Source organism: Phoca vitulina, unplaced genomic scaffold, assembly GCF_004348235.1.
Source record: "Phoca vitulina isolate PV1807 unplaced genomic scaffold, GSC_HSeal_1.0 scaffold14, whole genome shotgun sequence".
Classification (NCBI taxonomy): Eukaryota; Metazoa; Chordata; class Mammalia; order Carnivora; family Phocidae; genus Phoca; species Phoca vitulina.
The window spans coordinates 3,868,978-3,892,266 of NW_022589717.1; positions in this window are offsets into that span (position 1 = coordinate 3,868,978).

The following is a 23,289-nucleotide window of genomic DNA, read 5'->3' on the forward strand; positions in this document are numbered from 1 at the left end:
AAAATTGGGAAATAGTGCAGAAAACACTGGGTTCTATTATCTCCCTATACATGGACACTCTATATTTATTAATAAAAACTGCATTGGATTTGGAGTCAACACAATTTTTCTATAAATGGCCAGATCATAAACATTTTAGATTTTGAGGTCCATAAAGTTCTGTTGCAATACTTAATTCTGTTGTAGCATGAAAACCAACATACACAACACGTAAATGAATGAACATAGCTGTATTTTAATAAAACTTTATTTATAAAAACAGTGGGTTTTAGTTTGCTAATCCCTGCATTAGCTATCCATATGCTTTCAGTCACCTAAAACTCCTAGATTTTCCTCATATGCATCTAAGCTATAGACCTCCACTGTTTACTTTAAAAAGACTTTAAGTTTGTCTCTATTAGAATTTTGTAGGATTTAGCCTACAGATCTAATGTGCCATAATCATTTGGATTCTGACTCTTTTAGTCACTACATGTAAAAGCTACTCTTCTCTATATTATGCCATCTACAAATTGATAAATATGTCTTTTCTTCATTCTAATGCAAATTTTGACAAAATTGTTGAATGAGACAAGGTCAAGGAAAGAATCTTTTGCAATGAAACTCCAAGTTAACAGAAATCCATCAATAATCATTCTTTGGGGACATTTCTTCACTCAGCTATTATAGATTAATTTTACCACCCAGTCCTTATTTTCTCATCATAATAAAAAACTGTCAAATATCTTAACAGACTCTAATAGCAATATCTTTATCACTCTTCTAATATTATAGCTCATTAACTCAATGAAAGAATCTAAATTAAATTATTTCTTTATAACTTAGTATGAAGTTTCTCAATAGCCCGGTATGTAAGTCTTTCAATTTTCCCCACCTATTTAGGGTAAAACTAAGTGCAATATTTGAAATCTCAAGAAATCAAATTGCAGCTTATCCAACAAATAAGTTTCTAGTAGGTATTTGGAATTGGAATGGATTTTATCATTTGAAAATCAGGTTTCCATTCATTGAATGCATTCTGACGATGAAGGATCAACTTTGAAGTTGACTTAGATAAATTCATGTATCAGTTAAATAGTGAAATAGATGACAAATAAAACCATGTCTATCTCTGAGAGTCTCTGAAATCTACAATTTGGGTCAACCAAATAATTATAAAGGACTTAGCAAGGAAACAACCTCTTGTCTTACTGCAGATAGTGTCTAGCTGCAAGGGAAGTTAAACACACAGCAAATAGCTATAGCTCATACCTCACTTGTGTTATCAGTCCCTTGTTATCTGCAGCCCCTGAGATTATACAGGCAATGACCCCAAAACACAGTTTATAGAATGAGATTGAATTTCTAACAGTCTGGAAGTCATGAAATATTTATTTCTACACAGGAAAGGAGGGAGTACAATAACTATTTTATTACTCTTATTAGATACCCAGGCATTTAAATTATACCCTTAGCCTGAATAGGCTAAGTTCACAAAGGACACCAGATATCCCTTTCTTTACTTCATGTATCCAATCATAATTTGTTTCAAGGATATTGCACTGCTTTAACTGATAACACTATTGTCTGAATTGTGTATAACATTTTGAGCTAAGAGAATGGATTAAGGGAAATCTTTCATTAAAATGTAAAAGACTGGCTTATGGTTATGTATAAGAATCTAACTTAGATAATTACTTCTCAAAGCTATTTTCATCAAATTCCATTGATTAAGTGAAAAGAGATTTTACTGAAAACAAATATGTGTGTGTGTGTGTGTGTGTGTGTGTGTATGGAAATCTTTAAGCCCTAAAATTATGACAACATTCAACAGCAACATAGTAATATGATTAAAATGCAGTCATGAATATAGTTTTATCAGAATTTCTAACCAAAAAAATTCTGCTTGATTGCTTATTTTTGAAATCATGTAATATGCTAGACACTTGGTGACATATCTTTTGCTGTTACTTTTGTTATCTGTGAAAAATCATGATATACATTTTCTGATATGTAGAATGTTATTTATTTTGTTCTTTATTATTTCCTCCTCCTTCCAACAGAATCCCTTATACCAAAGCCTTTCACTGTTGCTACAGATCAGTGAAATCATAGTTCATAGTTGAAGTCCATGCATAGAACTTGGAGATTTGAAACTTATTTTAATAACAAACATGGAGCATGGAACACGAAAGAAATCAAAGCAGAAAGACAAGACTATATAACATCTCTACTGATTTTACCATGCTGTGAATGAACAGAGCATCATAATTTCTTTTTAAGAATGATGAACCTGATTATTTGAGCATTTACCATTCTCTATGTTCAGAAAACTACTTTACTTTGAGGAAACTGTTTCTTTCTGACTCTAATTATGTGCCCAGGTGGAGGCTGCCAACACAGTTTCACTTCTGCTTGTTTCATTGACAAGTCAGCTGGTACAACCGATGGACTGACTAACACTCTCTTATCTTAGTGATTGTACAAGACACGGGTAGACATCTCAGGTTCTGTAAATCTGAATTTATCCCAAGATTTCATGAATTAGGAGCTAGCTCTTCAAAAAAACATCTAAAGTCAGAACTGGAAGCCATATATTATTCTGAGTGGAGGAGGGTATCAGTTAAGATGCTCTTGGTTGCAATCAAGAAGAAAATAATAAACTCAAATTCTTACACATAAGGTGGCAGATGGGAGATGACATCAGTGTAAAGGGCAGAGTAAGAACCCTCAAATATTCTCTGCTCAATGAAAGCAACAAGAGCATTGGCAAAATTTTTCAAAATCAACTTTTTTAAAACTGTGAAAATTAACAAAAAGCTTGCAACAATCTGGGAACTGTTTATTTAAGAGAAATGCCTGGATCTCAGTAACATCAGTGAGCCTTGTGGCATTTTAATTTTCCCTATTCCTCCCCTCTCACAAATTCCACAGTAGCCTTAAAAATGAACAGTCCTACAATCATGGTGATAGCTAGCAGACTAGCAGCCACTAAAAGGGGAAGAATGGACCTAGAGCTCTTTCAAAGCCTTATTCCCAGATAAGAGCCACTATTTAATCCCTCTAGAAATTCCCTGGAAAATTCCACCCCAAAGCTTGCCTTTATTTAACCTGAATCAGAGCTCACCCTTTCTCCCTAGGAGCATTTTTAAAAGTAATCAGCAACAGTTGTTTAACATTATAGTTGCCAGATGCAGCAATAACAATTGCGGCAAACAACAAGATAACCAAAAAACCAATAATAATTGGGGCAAACAACAAGGTGACCAAGGAGACTGAAATGTCTACAGAGGGATTTTAAAATCTCCAAGATATTCCTGGGAATCTAGAAGGCTATGTGCATGCATAGGTCTCTGTGCATGCCCAGGAAAGATGAAGAAAGCTCTAAGCATTGGCCCTTAGCTGACCTTGAAGCTCCACCTCAGCAGGAAAAGAAGGGCTAAGGCAGACTTGTAAACTGCCTATATGAACATTGAAGGCATGTCCCAAAATACATACAGAGCCACTCAGCAAAATGGGATATTTATTGGTTTAAGGCATTTAAGGAAATGTCTCTCCAGCCATTAGTAGACCATTAAGTTTACTATGCAAAGACCTCAGATGCTACATACAACAAACAATACCAATGTTAAAGAGTTAGTTCAGGAAAGTCACTAAACAAATATCTATAACAAAAATAAGTAGCAACAACAATAAACCCTTTGGATGGGAAAGAATCTAATTTCCAGAGTTGCTACACAGTATTATCTAAAATGTCCAATTTTAAGATGAAAATTATGAGACATGCAAATAAATAAGAAAGTATGGCCTATACACAAGAAAAATATGTGATAAACCAATAGAAACTACACTGAGGAAACAAGACATTGGATCTATTAACAAAGATTTTAAATCATTATTTTAAATATGCTCAATGAACTAAAGAAAACCATGTCTAAAGAACTATATAGGAAAATATGGGAACAGTGTCTCACCAAATAGAGCATATCAATAAATGGATAAAAATTTTAAAGATAGGTCAATTGAGATTATCCAGTCTGGGTGTCTCAGTCCCTTTGGGTTGTTTTAACAATATACCACAGACTAAGTAGCTTATAAACAGCAGAAATTTATTTCTTACAGATGTGGAGACTGGAAGTCCAAGATCCAGGTGCCAGGATGGTCAGGTGAAGGCCCTCTTTCAGTTGCAGATGTCTCACTATATCTGCACAGAGTGGAATGGGGCTAGGAAGTTCTATGGGGTCTCTAATCCCATTCAGAAGAGCACTACCAACATGACCTAGGCACCTCCCAAAGGCCCCACACTTAATACCATCATATTGGACATTAGAATTTCAACATATGAATTTTGGAGAGACACAAACATTCAGGACATTGCAATGAGAAACATAATAATAAATAATAATGATGAAGAAAAGTGAACTGGGCCCCAGAGACCTGTGGGACACCATGAAGCTTATCAACATATGTATAATGGGAATACTAGAAGGAAAGGAAAGACAGAAAGAGGCAGAAAATTTATTTGGAGAAATAATGCGCCCAAATTCTCAAATGTAGCAATGAAAAACATTAATCTGCACTTCTTGTACATGCTCAACAGCCTCTATATTGTATAGATTCACAGAGATCTGAACTTAGTTGCATCATATTCAAGCTGTTGAAGACCAAAGACAAGTTGAAAAGAGCAAAAGAGAGACAACTCATCGAACACAAGGAATCCTCTATAAGATTAACAGATGATTTATCATCAGAAACCATGGATACCAGAATATGACATATTCAAAACACTGAAAGAAAAAGTTTGTCAACCAAATATTCCATATCCAAGAATCCTTAAAAAAATCAAAAAGAAATTAAGGCATTCTCAGATAAATAAAAACTGAAAGAATCTTTGCTAGAAAACTTACTACAGGAAATATTGAAGAGACCCCTTTACAGTGAAATAAGAGGACACTAGACAAACATTTAAATACACATAAAGAAATAAAGGGCACTGGTAAAAGTACTAGCTAAGTAAATATAAAAGACAGCTTAAATTTCCTCTTCTTTGTGACTCTTTTTTCTCTTGTCTGATCTTAAAGATAATTGCATAAAACAATACTTATAAATCTTTGTCAATGCACATACAATGTATAAAGATGAAATATAAAAATAATAGCATAAAGAATGGGAAAAAGCAATATAGGAGCAAGGATTTGGAAACTTTAAATGCAGTGTATATTAATCCAAATTAGTTGTTATAATATGTTAATTGTAATCACCAGGGGCAAACATTAAGAAAATATCTCAAAAATATATATTGAAAGAAATAACATAATCAAAATTGTACACTAGAGAATATATAATTAACACAACAGAAGACAGTAATGGAGAACTATAAAATTAAAAAAAAGATATATAGATAACAGATAGCAAAATGACACATATAAATTCTACCTTATCAGCAATTACATTAAATGTAAATATATTAAAAGCTCCAAACAAAAGCAGAAATTAGCAAAATAGATTAAAAAAGAAACATGTTCAGCTATATGCTGCTTATAAGAGACACACTTTAAATTCAAAGACACAAGCCCATTGAAAACAAAAGGATTGAAAAAGATATACCATGTAAATAATAACTAAAGGAGAGCTGTAGTGGCTATACTAATCTCAGACAAAACAGCCTTTATGACAAATTTTTGCTAGAGGCAAAGATGAATATTTTATAATGAAAAAAATAGTCAATCCATCAAGATGACCTAACAATTATAAACATAAACACATCTGACAAACAGAGGCCCAAAAACCATGAAACAAAAATTGACAGAATTGAGTGGAAAAGTAGGTAACTCAACGATTATCATTGAAATCTTCAATACCATACTTTTGTAACTGAAAGGACAACTAGACAGAAAGAAATAAAAGGAGTTGAACAGCACTATAAACCAACTAGACCTACGTAATCTTTTATCGAACAATCCACCCAACAGCAACAGAATATACATTATTCTCAAGTACACATGGAATATTTGCAAACCATATATCTGATATGTAATATATCTCCATAATATGTAAAGTTTTTATACAACCCAATAATAAAAAGACAAATAAGCCAATAAAAATGGGCAAAGCAAAAGAACAGGTATTTCTCCAAAGAAGATATACAATGGACAATAAATAAGCACATGAAAAAAAGCTCAACATCATTAGCCACAGGAAGATGCAAATCAAAACCACAATGAGATACCATTTCATATCTACCAGGATGACTAGAATAAGAAGATGGACAATAACAGTTGTTGGGGAGAATGTGGAGATTTTAGAATCCTCATGCATTGCTAATGGGAGTATAAAATGGTACAGTATATTTAGAAAACAGTTTGGCAATTCCTCAGAAGTCAGACACAGAATTACCGTGTGATCCAGCAGTTTGAATCCTTGGCCTATACCCAAGAGAAATGAAAACATATGTCTACTTAAAAACTTGTATACAAATATTTATAGCACTATTATTCAGAATAACCAAACAGTAGAAACAACTGATGAATGGATAAACAAAAGTGGTCTATCCATACAATGGAATGTTATGTAACCATGCAAGTGTTGATACATGCTACAACATGGATGAAAATATTATGCTAAGTAAGAAGTCAGACACAAAAGGTCCATGTTTATATAATTCCATTTATATGAAAAGTCCAGAATAGGCAAATCCATAGAGACAGAAAGTAGTTTAATGATTTTCAGCGGCTGAGGAAAGGGGATGGGGAATGGAGACTGACTGCTAATTTGTAAAATGTTTCTTTTCAAGGTAATCTAATATCCTAAAATTAGATAGTGGTGATGGTTGTACAACACTGTAAGTAGACTAAAAAACACTGAATTATACACATTAAGAGATGAATTTTTGGTATGTGAATTATATCTCAATTAAAAAAAGGAAAAACAATCTTATACCTAAAAGGTCAATGACACAATAGGCTAGTAGTACAGTCTGAGACTTTCTATGTTGTCAAGTACATAACTTTGAATCCAAGGATACAGTTAGCATCTCCAGAACCACACAGTCTGTCAAGTAAATCTGGAAGAAGGTGACACGGACCCTAGTGAAAACAAGATACTAATAGACTGAAGAGGATATACAGCTAGAAACAGAGAAAGGGATATAGTGAGGAAATCTGACACTGAGACTGGGTTCAGCTATTGCATTCTTTTTCATGGTTTAGTTATTAGAGCCAAAAGGTCTCTTTTTTTTCCACTTAAGTCATTGGGTTAGATTTCTGTCACTGGCTGGCAAAACTCTGGAATAATAGCTGTATTTAAAGAAAAACACTACTCAAAATGGCTTAGCCCATTATAACACTAAATAGGAGCATATTGCATGGTGATGAGTGAAAGTGAAGATATAAGAGTATTGTATTTCAATATCATTGACCAGAAAGTTGTTAATGGATAATTTAAACTCAGATCCTTAATACAGTGATTCTGAAGCTTGAATTAAAAATCTTGATAGGATCAAAGCTCAGAATGTTCAGGAAGAATATGATTGTGAGTTATCAAGCTTGACTGTTAATGAGCAACCTGTGCTTGTCTAATCTCTATGTTTTAATGCACTGGGCAAGCTCTTATATTACTGCTATGGAATTATTTTCTAAGCTACAGAACAAAGTAGCCCAAACAGTAGATTTTTTCCTCTAAATATGGCTATATTTTAGTTTTTTGAGAAGTGGAAATTCATTTTCCATTATTATTTTCTTTACTAAATTATTTAATTTGGCACAATTTAAAAAATTCTTTAGATATTTCTGCTATTAATAAAATCTGTTAATCTAGTGAAATAATGTTAAGAATTTTCATTACATTTCCTCAAACAATATACTTTAGGGGTTATCAAATTCATTATTTTAGTATTTATTAAAATGTGTCTGAGGAATTAAATTATAAATTATTTACGTATAGAATAATTCCTTTTATGCTACATAGGTAAAATTAATTTTAAAGCATAAAATAATTGAATTGTATGCCCCTACCCTCCAAAGGGGAATCCACAATATGTTAAATTGGCTTAATTTTCTAATAATGAATACGTATATAATAACTTCCTATCCCTAAATAAGTAGATAACAAATGCAATGTAAGAGATGAGTGAATTGTCTTAGTTGACAAAAGAAAGTACACAGCATACATAACTATTGACTTGATTCTAAATGATACCTAGAATAAACAATCACTGACGAATCAATAGATAAATGCATAGATATAAAACACACACACACAAAACAGAAGCAGATCTGCTATTGATAGAATTTTACTGAGCTATGGAAGTTCGATTAAAGAAGACTGTCATCCAAAAATATCTGGATTAACTATAGATTGAAATCTAATTTCCAAAGAAGGTATGTATGTGAGTGAAAGAGACAGACAGACAAGAGAGATAGAAGAGAGATGTATTTTTGAGAAGTAAAGTTTTCACCCTGGGCTCTATAGGATGAAAATTACAGGACTCCTGACAATAATAGTCTTAAAATAGGATGAAAGACCCTTAACTTTTTGTAGGCAGAGTGTACTTCAGTGTGGAGTAAATCATTATAGTTTTAAAAACATATTTGAACACTTTTGTCCTGAAGTAAAATTGCATGGAAAATATAACAATTCATCCCATATACATGTAGCAAGTGCTTACTGTGTTCCACATGATTTACTGGTATCTTGGGAGTTCTATCCCTATTTAATCTATGTACGTTGATTGATTCATACTGATTATTTAGCATGTGGTCAATTTTTATGAAATTGATGGGCCAGTCTTGTGGTCAGTTGGAGTCAGTCTTTAATACACAATTTAGAATATTTTTATGTAATTGGATTTTTTTTTGTCAAGAAATAGATTTAATTTATGTGTTTTGTCCCCATAATGAGCCTGTTTACCCTAGATGTCCAGTAGCTAAGCTGACTGTGTTTGTGTGCCCATAGTAGGCCTAATGCAGCAGTAAGAAATTGAACAGTACCTGTGGCATAGAAAGAATTGCCTTACATATTGGTAAAAGGAGAGCTGAGTGCCAAGCTGGCCTCTGTCCCAATCTAATAGATGAAATACCTTCATTTCTCAGCTACTATCACTGAGCAGGGTTCTCAATACCTACAGGCTGCGAACTCCTAAACCATGGGTATGTCTCCTTAAGAAATGTAGGGTGGCTTTGCAGAACTATTATTTGTATCCTCGTTTCATGGAATCTTTGCACTGCTTGTTTACTGTTTCAGGGATAAACTGAAATGAGACACTACAGAAGGCTGTCAGAATTATCATTTGCCAATCTTCAAATCCAGCCCAGTACTTTGTGGTCCAACTCAGCTTGTTTGCCATTCCACAAAATAAATAGGATTGGTTAAAATCATTTTATAGTTCCAGTGCATTTGTCACAGTGAAGTTCAAATAAACAATCATAGCCCTTATTAAGAATAATAATGGTATAAATCTAAATATACTTTGATGGAACAAATGATATAAGAAATTTAGGGGAGGGGTTCCATGGGTAGCTCAGTCAGTTACGCATCTACCTTTGGCTCAGGTCATGATCCCAGGGTCCTGGGATCGAGCCCACATTGGGCTCCCTGTTCAGCAGGGATCCTGCTTCTTCCTCTCCCCCTCCTCCTCACTTGTGCTCTCTTTCCCTCTCTCTCAATCATAAATAAATAAAATATTAAGAAAAAAAAGAAATTTACAGGAAAATGTATACCTAAGAGGTCTTTAGTAGGCTAAATGTATCTATTAGTGAAAAACAGTTCTGTAGCTCTAATGTCAACAACATGATTTAATGACCAAAGAAGGTCAACTTTGTCTCAATTTTGCCCCTGTAATTTAATAAACATAAAAGTATTCCTAGAAAATAATCTAGGTCCCTCTGATTATCAACTACCTAATGCATAAGAGGTAAGGATGTCTGAGTCCTATTTGTGCTTCACAAATGTGGGTATAAATTTCTCCAAGTGCCTAAAGTAAGCCACAAAACAACAAATCATTGGTATCCTCCTAAATCATCATTTTTAATCAAAATTTGGTAACAAGTTAAATATTATATATTTATTATATATATATGTTATATATATATAATACTTATATATATATTTTTTTAAAGATTTTATTTATTTATTTGAGAGAGAGAGAGAACGAGAGACAGAGAGCATGAGAGGGAGGAGGGTCAGAGGGAGAAGCAGACCCCCTGCTGAGCAGGGAGCCTGATGTGGGACTCGATCCCGGGACTCCAGGATCATGACCTGAGCCGAAGGCAGTCGCTTAACCAACTGAGCCACCCAGGCGCCCTATAATACTTATATATTATACATCAAATATTTTCTCCTCAAAATCAGTTAGATATATGTGGAGTAGAAGATGAAGTTTATTTAAATTTTAGAGATAAGACACAATTTCAAGGAAATGCTGGGCTTCAGAGAGCAGTTTGCCTATGCTTCACAATATCCACTCCCACTCTTATGACATTAGAGAGACATCGGTGAAAATTTTGAGAAACAGTAATATGGGATTTAAAAAGTACCATTATCGAAGACTAATTAGTAAATACTTCCAATGTTAATTAGAGAGACCAGGGAAGAACGTATCACATTTAATAAAATAGACATTGTAGTGGATGCTAGTGGTGCCTCACACACATGCTCTTTACTTACACAATGACCATCCTGTCCAGCTCTTATAATTATTGGCAGTTAATAGCTCACAGCCCGTTGTGGAGAATTGCTCTCAGCCAGGGACAGCCATCTTACCTGGAATGTTATAGAGCCCCTAGGCAATGGCCAACTGCTAAGGAAGGACTAATCTGTGGTGGGCTTCATGTTCCAGGACTGCCTCTGGGTTCACACTGAAGCTGGACTCCAGCTGAGACTAAATCCATGCTTAACTTTCTCCTGCCATCCTGCTCCCCCTCACTTCTCCTGAAACAATTCTCTCAATAAATCATTGGCACAAAAATTATGCTCAAGCTGTGCCTCTAAAGAAACAGTCATTGGCATCATATTTCTGTCTGTCTCCACACTGCTTCTTCCAATAATAGCATGAAATGCTTAAAATCCTCATAGTTTGTCCTTATAGTGCCCAGTCACTACTTTCTGAGCTTTGCCTTCCCCTCAGTTACATCCCTCTGAACCTTTCTTCTACAAATATTCCTGGATCCTTTACCATTTCTTTTGTCACCCTGTGTTTGACTTGGCCTTCCCATTCTCCTTGGATTGGGATTCCAAGGGGTGCTGTCCTCATAGGCCTGGAAAAGAACTAAAGAGATAACTTCAAGCAGATGAGTGTCTAGGCATATTGAAAGTCAACCCAAAATCAACCCAATTAAAGTTAGGACATTTTTCTTTATGTCCAACTAAAATTTGCCCTTCTTTTTTTCATGCCCATTTCTTGGTTTTGGAATTGGTCTTTTGTGGACATAAAGAGTAGTTCTCCAGTAAGGCACTCATAAACAAAGACTGTTCATATAATCTAAGACAGTTAAAATTGACCTACTAGATCTGTGTCTAGGTCATTTTGCTGAATAAGTTCTTCAAAAGCCAATTCACCAAAAAGTAATCCTCCAAATGACCAGTTTGCCAAAGTTCTTGTTTTGCTGTTTAGTTTTAACTGGATGGTTCTCCTTTGGTTTTCAAAACAAATAAAATAATCCTTATACCCTTATTATGAGGCAAAATGTAAAACAGTCAACTAAAATTAAATGCATAGAAGAAATAAGTACATTCTACAAATTGATCATTTTGAGGACTATATTTGGCTTCTGGGAAATTGTTGGCTAATTGACTTATATCTCTCAGATATTTAGGCTACATATTATTAATTTTTTATTGCCTAATATTTTAGAACTAATTTCCATCTGTTCATAATCATTATAATGCCCTTTATGTTGAAAACATTGAGAGTGTATCTGTCCTCAAATTGGTTCATTTCCTGTCATTTTTTCCACTTACTAATATGCAAATCACCTCCAACTTTAATTTTAGTACATCCTGTAAGTAACTACTTGAGAAATCTAAGGTAAAGATTTTATCTTCTCCCTTAGAATTTTATTTTTTGAGTTGGGAATGACACTTTCTTCTCTTAAAAACAGCTTGGAAACATGTATCAAAAGATTTAAAAAATGATCTTGCCCTTTGAAACATTAACCCAGTTTCTGAAAGAAACAAATATATTAGAAAAAATCAGTTCAGTCTACCTCTTGTGTCTTTCTTGTGGGTCTCCTTTACTCTCATACTACTACCACATACTCAGAACACTGACATAAGATGTGTGGCGGTTTTTCCCACACCAAGATCATGACCTGAGCTGAAGGCAGACGCTTAACTGACTGAGCCACCCAGGTGCCCCGTCCTACAATTTAGCTCAATTCTAACACCGTCTACCTGGAGATAGTGTCAGATTCCACAGGTTAAGCGCTCAGCCCTGCAACACTGCTCCCATACTTGTTTAGATGCCAATTGCAAGTAGTAGGTCCCCAGGTTACCCACATCTTCCAACTTGACTACAAAGTAAGATTCCCAGGACACTCTCCCTCTTTGCTAGAGTGACTCACAGAACCCAGGGGAACATGTTTACCAGTTTGTTAAAGGATATGATGGAGATACAGATGAACAGCCAGATGAAGAGATGCCTAAGATGAGGTCTGGGAGGGTCCTGAGCACAGGAACTTTTTCCTTATGGAGTTGAGAAGTGTCATCCTCTGATATGTGCATATGTTGGCCAAACTGGGAGCTCTCCAAACCCCATACAATTGAGATTTTTATGGACGGCTTCATCATGTAGACATGATCAGTTATTAACTCTATTTTTAGCCCTTCTCCCTTCTCAAGAGAATGGGGGATAAGGAGCTGAAAATTCCAAGCTTCTAATTATGGCTTTTCTTTCTGGAGACCAGCCCTCATTCAGGAGTCATTCAGGAGCCCACCCAGAGTCACCTCATTAGAACAAGAGATACTCCTATCAGCCAGGAAATTTAAGGGTTTCAGGAGCCCTGTGTCAGGAACTAAGATCAAAGACCAAATATTAGACTAAAAGATGCTCCCTAATGTTTTTATTACATACAAAATTGCAGAAGTTTTAGGAGCTCTGTGCCAAGAACCAGGAGCAAAAATAAGTACTTTATCTCATGTTAGACATGGGGACAAAGGTAGATTGCTATTAACTGCAACATTTTTATGAAAGCTTAAATGAAAAGAACAGAATTAGAGCTAGTTTCAAAAATGGGTGGACTCAAAATTCAAAAACTGCCATCAAGAATTCAACCTTTCTCTGCCTATAGATTCTGTTCTTGATTTTTTATATAGGGGTCTTCAGGACAATATTCCCTGTGTCTGCCACTCATTGGCTCACATTTGTTCAGGTGTCCTTTCCTCAAGAATTCTGTGGCCAGGAAACAGAAATAACCTTGATTGGTTTAAGCTAAGTAGAACCTACCTCTGGCACTTAGAGCAGAAACAACTCTACCAAAATAGTGAGTACAGAGCAAAAGAAAATTGATGGTTAAAAGGAAATTTATCACAAGAAGGGAAAATGTTTTCTAGGTGACAGAAACTAAAAATACCTGCTCAATAATGATTATAAAATGCGATAAATTTCTATGTTCTACTATGTTGCTACTAAAAGTCATATTGTTAAAAATAATTATATAAGACAATGCTTATGATAAAATGTTATATTAAAAAAACTGGGGGAATAGCAAGTGTGAGACTGGATCACTTTTAACCTGTGAAGAAAGAAGAGTCATATGAGCTCAAGCCTAATGAAAGACAGGGGAAAAAGCTTTATAAATAAGACAGGAGAGATGGGCAGAGCTCAGATCATGAAACATCTTATAGAGCACAATACCCATTTTAGTCTTTTCTTAAGTTCAATGAAAGACATCATAGGGTTTTTAGCAAAAAGTTTGCAAGATGCAATAAATATTTTCAAAGAACAAAATGTTCCCAAGGGCGCCTGGGTGGCTCAGTCAGTTACGTGTCCAACTCTTTTGGCTCAGGTCATGATCTCAGGGTTGGGCGATAGAGCCTCTCCTTGGCTCCACACTGGGCCTGGAGCCTGCTTAAGATTCTCTGTCTCCTTCTCCCTCTGCCCGTCCCCCTGCCCCACTCACACTCACTCTCTCTCTCTAAAAAACAAAACAAAACAACAACAACAACAAAAAACCCATATGTTTGCAGTGTGTAGAGAATGAATTAGAAGGGGACAAGTATAGAAGCAGGAATTAATGTGATTGACTTGGGAAAACCAGCATCTTTTTAGTTCTATTTTTAATCCATATCCAATTATCTCACCATCACATTATTACCTATGTTCTGCCATTTGGCACTCCACCATACACACATCAGTTTCCTGAGGGCAGGGGCTGTATCTATGCATACTTGGCATCTCTTTCTGCACTAAAGATATACTAGGCTTATAAAATCTTTGTGTGTGAGCTTCAGGACAAAGTTTAAGATTGTGAAGTCTTTATAAACTTTCCATGTTTTATTAAAACTGCATACAATATATCTAAAATGTTTTCTATCAGCAAATAATCCATTAAATAACAAGATAATTCCATCTTATTAAATAGACCCTTTGGATCTTAAACTATTGATTCAATAATTTTTGAGAAGTTACTGAACTTGGAGTATATTTGTGAGAAAACCATCATGAATAGTTTAAAAATAATAGCATTCAAGTGAAAATTGTCTTGAGTTATAGTGTTATCCCTGATGTTTTCCTGTGATTCACAAAATTTTTAGACAGATCCAAAATAAAATCACTAAAAAGATAAATCAAACTTTATTTTCTATTGGTTCTCATATGTTTACATCATTTCCCTGATACTTAAGTATACATACAGTTGATTTTTATTACCTCCAAATACAAATTTGAGAACAAAAAAAATTGAGTTTCTTCTAAACCAAACACACTGGGCAATTAATATTTAGTAAAATCCTTTGTAACAGATACTATTATTCCTATTTTTAAAAGAAAAAAATTGAGGAGGTGTGGAAATTGCTCAAGGTCATGTAGCTAATTGGTGAATTTACTCTTGACCTATACATATACTGACAAATCATAATTTAAAATTTTAATATTCTTGTTGCGGTTTCAGATATTTTCAGTGAGCATTAAACATCTTTTATCTCTAACACTAGATTGGATGCTTCTCTTCTGAAACCTTTTATACCATTTTGTTCATACCATTGTCACCATACTCATTCTATTGCATTTTAATAACCTATTTACTCTCAGTCTTCCAGTAAAACATAAAGTCCTTGAGAGTAGGGACTGTGCCTTAACTCTTAGGTACATGGTAGAAGCTTAATAAATGTTTTATTTCATTTTTTTCTATAGTAGCAAATGGGAATAGCAAAGCCTTGTCACTTACGGAAAATCTTCAGTGAATTAGAATAATATAATTTGCTAATACTACTCCATAGAAAGAAGAATGTGGAGTATATTGAAATACAAATGGACAATATATGGCATATTGTTTTTGAAACATGACTACTTTAAGGAAGCTTCCTTGTGACTGATCTCAGTACATGTTCAGGAAGGGAAAAAAAAGTGGGGATGGAGGATGAAGTGCATATAGGCAAAATGGCATCATTTGTCTTTGGAAAGCACTTCAGCCAAAAGAGACTCAAAACTGTACTGACATAGCCAAATATCATTTAATGCCCCTTGTGGCATTTCAAAAATTTCATGGAAAATATAGTTCTCAGGTTTCTTATTTAATAACATGGGCTGTTGCCAGTGATGAGAAAATGCCAAACCTATTTCAATTTTGAGGTTTCAAAATCTAATTTACTCAAAATCAAATTTTATCATATTCCCTAAAAATAGTTGCTATTAAAGACTTACAAGAAGTATGTTACCTATACATACTTATATTTGCAGAAATAATGCTAAAAACTTGTTTCAACCTCAGTATTTTTGTTTATGCAATCAAATTGAATTTAAATGGGTTTTTGGTTCCTTGGCAGAAATATATGTAGAAAAACAAAAGGTAAATTTTCTAGTGGGATCCTAGAAAACTCAGATTTTAAGTTAGAAAGTATGAAATGAATTTAATTCGTTCAATAAATATTGCAAAGTAATTTTTTTAAGTTGACTACCCTTGTAAATTGTTGCATTTCTAATTTAGTCAACATATGCCTTTTAAATAATCAGCTGGTTCTGTGATTACTCAACCTAAGAGAGGGGAGGATTATGGAACTATGTTGTCACAGTTTTTCATTTATTGGTGATTTTGATTGGTTTTGATTTTGACTGTTGGAATAAAATTGGATAGATGGTTGTTTATATGTATATATTTCCTCATTAAATAGCAATGAGTTATATGTATTACTCAAACTGCTCTAAGCCAGAAAGGAATCTTGTTTAAAGGTTTCCTAAGTAGCTTCCGAGGAAATAATTAGTAGCATTCAACTTCTGCCTAACATTCAAGTTACATCGCTTCTCGGCCTTTTGGCTAAGATCAAGTGTACTAACATTCAAGTTACTTTACTCTCTCCCATTTTTGTTTCCCCTTTCTTATCCCCTTTCTTCTCCTAGCTTTCAAAAGTATTTTGATTGTTTTTTGTATTTTGCCTTTTCTCCTCCTCTATGTTATAATTTCTGGGGAATCTTGAATTAATGTAATCTAATGCTTCCTATAAAGTATTATAAACAGCATGGATGACCAAGATCGTAAAGTCATCCAACAGGTGAGGTCTGTATCGGGCACTCTTTTATTTCCTTGATATTTCCATTAGATATCAGTCCTGGGGTGGGACCCCAGAATTCTCATGTGGGTTTTTTTTTGTCCTTTGTCATTTCTGAGAGTTTCTCTGAACTAACCACATTTAACAGGGCTTATAGACAAACTTTAGAACAGTTCTCTTCAGAGTTGACTGGCAGGAGCAAAGGCTTGGTAGAAGAAAAGTACAGAAAATAAAGCTAATGGCATTTTTCTCTCTCTCTGTCTCTGTCTGTCTGTCTCTCTCTCTCATATTTACTCTTCATGATGCATAGCCCTTATCACTTTAGAGCTGGCCTCAAATTTCTTCTAATCTCATTCTAAAATGAGCATTAACTTAATTTTTGTTAAATCAGGTAACTTTTTCTGAATCAAAAGACTCCTATCAGGACACAGTTTCCACCATTATTTGTTTGATAACGTGTCTGCTTAATAATTTGCTTAATGCCACTCTCTCATAATGTTTTCACTCTTAAGGCAACCGGCCGTGACAAAAACCAGTAACAAGTTTCTTGCAATCCTAAGCAATGGTCTGTGGTTCCCTTGATATGTCAGGGTACCTGGGATCTTTGAGGAACAGGGATTCTGTGGGTTGTCCCACAGTGCTTTCAAGGTAGATCTACTCAACCTCTGGGGACTGCCACACACATCTATCTTCATGGATTTGGCGGTTCATTCTGTCAGCTTCCATAACATCAGCTACAATCTTGCTTACTACTCTGACTAGTATAGTTTAATGTATTTTAATGTATTTTGTCTTCTGGAAATAGAAATCTCAGTTTTTTATTTTGAAACCAAAAGAAAGGTTTGTTTGTTTTAAATTTAGTATATAGGAGGAGAATTTAAAGGTGACCAAAGTTCATCTCTATCTCTTTAAATCATATCATATAGGTAGAATTCAGGTTAACTATAAATTACTAGTAGGCATAAAAGTAATAAGTATATTCATTATTATTTTAAAGTTTTCTAAAAGGTTAAGAAAGAGTAATATAACAGATTGAATAAAAATACTGAGCGGCAAGACTGGAATGGAACATCTCTAAGATGAATGTTGTAGCAGTAGACTCTTACCAGCTTTTAAAATTAAGTCATGTAACTTCTCAGAGCCTAAGTTTGCTTAACTGTAAAATGGGGACAATAGTTCTGAAGATTAAAAGAAATACTTTTTATCAAAGACCTCACATAAACTAACATAAAATTGTTGTTATTTAACAAATAAGTTTAAATGACTAGTACACACCAAGCACAATGCCAGTCGTGCTAGCAAAAAGCATAGTAGAAGTAAAACCAAACCCTCGTCTATGTACACATTACATTCACACTAGTGAAAGAGATAGAGTATATAAAATTTCTCAAATATAATGCAAGACAAATGGTAACAGAAGCTCCCTCAGAGATACCGTAAGATGCTATGGGAACTGAGACCTGGAGAAAATAATATAGTAGTCACTCTTACTCTATAGGGGATACATTCCAGTGGATGGTTGCCTGAAACTGTGGGTAATACCAAACCCTGTACGTACTATGTTTTCCCCTATAGATACCTACCTATAATAAAGTTAAACCTACAAATTAGACACAGTAAGAGATTAACAAGAACAGCTAATAATAAAATGTAAAAATTGTAACAATATCTTACAACAAAAATTATGTGAATGGAGTCTCTCTCTCTCTCGAAATATCTTATCGTGCTGTGCTCACTCTTCTTGTGATGATGCCCACTTGATGAGATGAAGTGAGGTGAAAGACGTATGCATTGTAACATCGTGTTAGGCTACTATTGACCTTCTGACCATAACTCAGAGGATCATCTGTTTCCAGAGGATGATTGGCAGTGGATAACTGAAACCTCGAGAAGGAAAACTGTGGATAAGAGAGGAATTCTGTACTACGTGGAGCTCTGGGAAGTTTCATGAAGAAGCTAATTTTTTACCTGAGCCTTCAAGGGGAAGGAAGCATGGGGTGGAAAATTTATTCTCATAATGACAATTACAACCAACAAGCCAGTAAAATCAAAATGATAGCAGTCAGCTAGCTGACTGGCACCAGGCAGCAAACATGCTGCCTTTATTATTTTTAGGATATCACTGAGACTAGCATAGGGGGAAAAGACTGAATTGAAAAAGAAAAAACTGTTTGGGGTGCCTGGGTGGCTCAGTCAGCTAAGCCTTCGGCTCAGGTCATAATCTCAGGATCCTTGGATCGAGTCCCACTTTGGGGTCCTTACTCAGCGGGGAATCTGCTTCTCCCTCTCCCCACTAGTGCTCTCTCATTCTCTCTCACTCTCTCTCTCTCTCAAATAAATTAATTAATTAAAAAAAAAAAACTCTTCACTCACAGCATATATACATACTACATTTTTAAAGGATCAACCAATTTTGATAGAGTTAGTAGAAATTAGGTTGCAAAATTTAAAAGGATTTCTTACAGAAATTATTTGCCATAATAAAAATATCATGTCATTAGGTCATACAGTAGAATAATTAAATAAAATGTAGGTGAATATGTGTATATGTGTTTTTTTATACTTAAATTTTTACAATAGATCTATTTCTAGTCCCTGCTCAGTGTCCACAGACATAATTTGGGCTACCATGTCCTTACATCCAATGGAATAAATTCGTGTAACATTGCTTTGATTATTTTAACTAATTTTCGAATTGTAGTATATGTACAGTGATTTCCCTTTCTTCCATGCTGAACTTTTCTCCAAGTGGTTTGCTAAGAAACAACCTTATTCTGATTCTCTGAAAGTCCTGTTCTGGCATACACAACATCACCTAACAGTCCTTAAGTTCAGACCATTTGAATCCCATTTGTGGAGAAAACATTTATAAGTGAAAATTTACCTGCCCCCTGAACAATACAAACAGCATAGGGAAGGTCTTCAGAGGAAGCAGGAATGGCCAGGTCCTGAAAATGGAGGTGGGACACTAGCAGGTTGTTTCACAGGCAGCTGCCTATTGATTCCAGAATGTACATTTGTACCTTGATGCTTGTTCTTTTCTTAGGTTAGTATATCATATATATTTATATATGCACATTCCATGTGCATTTCTTGTTAATACACAACACATGAAAATTAGAGATGAAAGTTTCTTAAAAGGAAGAGAAAAGGAAATATATATATATCATCAATAGGTGAAGTTTGAAAATTGTACACACACACACACACACACACACACACTATTCTGAGACAATTACCACTTTTTACTTTGAGGAGAGATGAAACACTACAGTTTAAAGTTGCACCATCCTCCTGGCTGGGGGGAGTGCATATGGAGCTGGGTGTCTAGGTGGAGGCGAGCTGCTCTTCTTCCTTTTGTGATGTTGGTCAAATTATTTAAAATGTTCAAATCTCAGTGATCTTATATTATTATCGGAGTCATATTTTTATAAATATAATAGGGCTATTGTGAATATGAAATGGGGTAATGTGTGTAAAGCACTTAGCATAGCTTCTGGTACAATAAATGTAAGCTAGCAGTATAAAAATTAATTATTGAATACATATAAATACCATTTTTTTAAAGATTTTATTTATTTATTTGACAGAGAGAGAGAGAGACAGCTAGAAAGGGAACACAAGCAAGGGGAGTGGGGGAGGGAGAAGCAGGCTCCTGGCCGAGCAGGAAGCCCGATGTGGGGCTTGATCCCAGGACCCTGGGATCATGACCTGAGCCGAAGACAGAGGCTTAACAACTGAGCCACCCAGGTGCCCCGATATAAACACCATTTTAACAACAGTAACTAAATTCAGGATCCAAGTGTTGGGAAGATAGGACAAGAGATCTAACTTTGGCAAAGTTATATGGGGAATGATACATGGGAAAGATAACCAGTAATTCTACTATTGGGATGGATATTATACATCAGTAATTTACCAAAATGATATTCATCATGCTCTAATTTTTTCTTTCTCATCACAAAAAATATATATATATTTTTTGTTGCTAATTAAATAAATTATTCTACTTGCAAAGACTTTATTTTTATTTATTTTTTTTAAAGATTTTATTTATTTATTTGACAGAGAGAGACACAGCGAGAGCAGGAACACAAGCAGGGGGAGTGGGAGAGGGAGAAGCAGGCTCCCTGCTGAGCAGGGAGCCCAATGCGGGGCTCGATCCCAGGACCCTGGGATCATGACCCGAGCTGAAGGCAGATGCTTAACGACTGAGCCACCCAGGCGCCCCTTGCAAAGACTTTTTAAGCTAAACACTAGAGAAATAAGAGCTAGATGCCTATGAAGGAGTTACAGAGATGAAGCCACCAGCTTTCTCTTTGACTTTAAGAAAATAACTGTCAGGGCGCCTGGGTGGCTCAGTTGTTAAGCATCTGCCTTCAGCTCAGGTCATGATCCCAGGGCCCTGGGATCGAGCCCCACATCAGGCTCCCTGCTCTGTGGGGAGTCTGCTTCTCCCTCTCCCACTTCCCCTGCTTGTGTTCCCTCTCTCACTGTGTCTCTCTCTGTCAAATAAATAAATAAAATCTTAAAAAAACAAAAAAGAAAAGAAAAAAACTGCCTTTCAGTTTCTTAAGTTATGCAGATACATAGCTAATTCTAATAATAATAATTACAATATTTTAATAAATTTTATTATTGTTCTGGCTTAAAATTGTATAGTGTCTTCAAATACTTATGACTTATTAAAAGCCTTTGACTTCTCAATGTATTTCCTCCAAAAAAAATGTACTCAGATTAAAAATGGTAATCCAGTTATCATTCACATTTAAAATTCTTTTCAAAAATTAGGAGAGACAGTATTTTGAAAGTACATTAACCAGGTACACCTCACTCATTGTTGCTTAGCAGACATCTCAGGGAAAAAAAATACTGGCAAGAGACTTGGCTGACTGAAACATTGAGAGAAATCATACACAGAGGAAGTGTTCTATTTCCTTTGTTCTTTATGTGTTCTATAAATATTTCATGTATTTATTAAAACTGTGTTATTGCTGGAAGCCAGCCTTCTCCCATGTTTAATTCTTCCCCCCATCCTTGAAGGTTAGAAATGTTTGAAATATAGAGAGTCTGCATTCCATGTGCATTTTTTGTTAATAGACAACACATGAAAATTAGAGATAAAAATTTCTTAAAAGGAAGAAAAAAGGAAATATTTAGGATGACTGGAAGAAGTCTCACAATACCCTGGATGTGACCTTGGAACAATGGCGTTTATCGAAGTTCTGTGAATTAAAAATGTGAGAAATTCCAGTAGAAATGAGAGTCAGCTTTTTCTTCTCACAGCTATGTTTGTCTTCCTTGGCCCATGTGGCAGGAAAGTCATGGTTTGAGGGGCTTCATTAGAAAACTGCCTGTGGGTGGTTCATCACCAGTTGTATTTATTTCAGTCCTAAAAGGGCAGATTTCCTGTTTAAATAGTATGCATCTTTGAGGGCAAGAGACCACTATTGGAAACATCAACAAAACCATTCCATTCACTAACATTTTAAACCCAGGAGCTGGAATAATGGAAGGAATCAATAAATCAGAAGTCAACATGGAGTTCTCTTCCTTTGGGGACCCCAAAGATCCTGTTGTTTCAATCTTGTCTGAACAGAAACAAGTGTAAACATTCCATCTGGTCTTTGGAGGCCATAGGCTTCACCTTCCTCTTTTGCTCATGAACATCACAGCAGGACTATGTGACATTTTATTTCATCTCAACATAATACCACATATGTTCTAAAACAGAGCATTGATAATTTGAGAGGTATGATTTGTTTCACATTGGGGGGGTTGGAAATAGTACAGTAGTACAAAGTGGATACCAAAATCAATCTGCACAAATTAAAAAAGTGCCAAAATCTATGATGAATTCCGTGCTGTGTTGTGTCTTCTGTAGAAAGTATCTACACTGTTTAACATGTACCGGACAATGTGATAAGCATTGGACCTAGGTTATCTCATTTATTTTCAAAGAATCTTATGACTATCCATTTTACTGAGAAGGAAACTGATGCTCAGAGAGATTGAGTTCTTGTCCAAGTTCACAGAGCTGGTACACATGGAAACCTGAATTCCTACCTCTACTTGTCCAATTCAACACCTGAACACTTAGCTACTACATATCCTCCAGTTAGAAATTACATGCTATACTCATTTAAGAACTGCTGGAGCGGTGGGGGGTGGGAGGGATGGGGCGGCTGGGTGATAGACATTGGGGAGGGTATGTACTATGGTGAGCTCTGTGAATTGTGCAAGACTGTTGAATCACAGATCTGTACCTCTGAAACATATAATACATTATATGTTCAAAAAAAAAGGAGAAGAAGAAGATAGCAGGAGGGGAAGAATGAAGGGGGGGAAATCGGAGGGGGAGATGAACCATGAGAGATGATGGACTCTGAAAAACAAACTGAGGTTTCTAGAGGGGAGGGGGTGGGGGGATGGGTTAGCCTGGTGATGGGTATTAAAGAGGGCACGTTCTGCATGGAGCACTGGGTGTTATGCACAAACAATGAATCATGGAACACTATATCTAAAACTAATGATGTAATGTATGGGGATTAACATAACAATAAAAAAATTTAAAAAAAAACTAATGATGTAATGTATGGTGATTAACATAAC